Source organism: Alosa alosa, chromosome 10 (genome assembly GCF_017589495.1).
Source record: "Alosa alosa isolate M-15738 ecotype Scorff River chromosome 10, AALO_Geno_1.1, whole genome shotgun sequence".
Lineage (NCBI taxonomy): Eukaryota > Metazoa > Chordata > Actinopteri > Clupeiformes > Clupeidae > Alosa > Alosa alosa.
The window spans coordinates 32,839,897-32,842,396 of NC_063198.1; the positions used below are offsets into that span (position 1 = coordinate 32,839,897).

At 50.4% G+C, this 2,500-nt stretch overlaps 1 protein-coding gene across 2 annotated transcripts in view; it reads left to right on the top strand.

The window, feature by feature from the left end:
* The window catches only part of gli1 (GLI family zinc finger 1), a 51,995-nt gene that overhangs the window by 28,198 nt on the left and 21,297 nt on the right, over positions 1-2,500 (top strand). The window lies entirely within an intron of this gene.

Genomic DNA, 2,500 nt, shown 5'->3' on the forward strand with positions numbered 1-2,500 from the left:
CGTTGACCATGACAAAGGTCTTTTCTCTGGCTCAGGCACGGTGCTTTCTGTGCCTCCTCACTCTCCGCCATCTCCTACAGCTGGGGCCCAGCTGTGATCCACCAGCCTTTTGGTGGAGCCTTATTTCACTCCTCCCCACCTCATCTGTTCTATCCATTCCTCTCTCCCTCCCTCTCTTCCCTCCTCCCTTTTTCCTCTTTCCGCTCCTCCATACATGGAGTTCAAAGAGATGTTTGTGGTTTTGTGTGCATTGCTAACCTGATGCAGGAAGCAAATAGAAAAAGACAGCAGAATAGACCAGTCTATGGAGAGAGAGAGAGTCTGTTTGTTTTTTAGAGTTACTTGAGAGAGGGATGAAAGAAAAGATGCTGGACGAGGAACTGGACAGAGATGAGAAATAAAAAACAAAACAAAAAAATATCTGGAAGGTAGAAAGCAGAGAGAGAGAGAGAGAGAGAGAATCACATTAGGTGGAGATTGTTTTGTCTGTGAACAGATTTACTGTAATAGTAGCACTCATTGTTAATGGTGCCATGTAGGTGGACTCGTGAGAGGACTTCACGGAGCCAGACACAGGAGTGAAAGCCAGGCATCACACACAGCTCAGACGCAGGGGAGGAAAACAGAGGCGGTGAGAAGAGATGACACAATGACCACCAAGGGACAGAACAGTGTGAGGTAGGGAATAGAGAGAGAGATGGAGGAGAGAGAGAGAGAGAGAGAGAGAGAGAGATGGAGAGAGAGAGATGGAGAGAGAGAGAGAGAGAGATGGAGAGAGAGAGAGAGGAGAGAGAGAGAGAGAGAGAGAGAGAGAGAGAGAGAGAGAGAGAGAGAGAGAGAGATGGAGAGAAAGAGAGAGAGAGATGGAGAGAGAGAGAGAGAGAGAGAGAGAGTCAGAGAGAGAAGGAGAGGGGGCAGGGAATAAACCACAGGTATGTGCCGAGCAGGATGGTGGGTCGGTGTGGGGAGGGGAGGGGAGTCTGGGTGTGGGTGGGTGGTTGGGGGTCTGGGTGTGGTGGTGGCTGAGGTGGTAAAGGAGGCCGACAGTAGAAAAATTTGTGAGGCTACAGGGGCCTGGAACGTTCCCCAACAAATGGTTGCCATCGTTACCTACACTCTCATCAAAGGAGTCTCTCTTTTTCTCTCTCTTTCCCTCTCTGTCTCTCTCTCTCATTTTCTCCATAATCCTCTCTCCCTTCAGCAGCAGATGTTTCTCTTCATCCTCACATCAGGTAACCTTGTGTACAAGCAGCACAAACAAACACAGATGTATTGTTTATCAGGCGGGTATGCAATGGCGGCTGTTCCTGCCTCATTGGCGCGGCGCTGGTCGCGCTCTATGGATAAAAGACCATCAAACCGCTCGGCGGCCACACGGCACAGGGGACGGCCGGGAGCAGGCAGCAGGTTTAGCCGTGTGGGTGACACTGACTCCTGGAGCAGGCAGCAGGTTTAGCTGTGTGGGTGACACTGACTCCTGGAGCAGGCAGCAGGTTTAGCTGTGCCATGTGGGTGACACTGACTCCTGGAGTCTCCTCCATCATCTGTCAGCAGACACTCGGTGGTAACAAAGACTTGGGAGGTTCACTCTCTGGGTGATTCAGTAGGGAGGTTCACTCTCTGGGTGATTCAGTAGGGAGGTTCACTCTCTGGGTGATTCAGCAGAGCCTCAGCTACTGAGAGAGATCACCCTCACCGCATAGCTACCTGTTACTGTGGACATAGTGTCTGAAGTCTGAAGGAATGGCAACATTTTCTTTCTTTCTTCCTCTCTCTATTTCTTTTCCCTTTTCGTTTTCACATAATAAATGTCTTATTCTCTTTCTTTCCCTTTTTTTTAGATTACAGTGGGCATATGCTTCAGGCACTAGGGTAATGAAGACGTCCATGTCTGCTGACTGACAGTACACATCATCGAGTATGCTGTGTGCCTTAGGACTAGTGAGAGCAGTGCTGTGATTGGCCAGCTTTGCCGAGAGGGCATTACTGTTCGGGAGAGGCAGCATGCGATGTGTGGGATGACTGGGTTGGGGGTCTGCGGATTTGGGGGGTCCCTGACAGGAGGAGAGATGAGGGTATGAGATGGGGGTTACAAAAACAAAGGCTGAATTTAAAAACAAAGTTTACCACTGAGGAAAAACAACATGCCTCAAAAAAAAGAGTGTGAGGCGTTTAAAAAGAGGGAAAAAAGAAAAGGCAGGAAGAAAAAGGGGGAGGTTCATTCTGTAGCTGTGTTTGGCCAAATCCCAAACCCAGCCCACTCCTCCCTCCCTCTCTCCCTCCCTCCCTCCCTCTCTCCCTCCTTCCCTCCCTCTCTCTCTCTCCCTCTCTCTCCCTCTCTGGCCTTAACACAACAGAATCCCCCACAGGCTGAGCCACATCAGGAACGGCTGGCTACATTATAGCTGCCATTATCGTCTCCCAAGTCATAACAGTCAGAGAACACCCACCTCGACAGCACAGTGAGGAGAGGGAGAGGGAGAGGGAGAGAGAGAGGGAG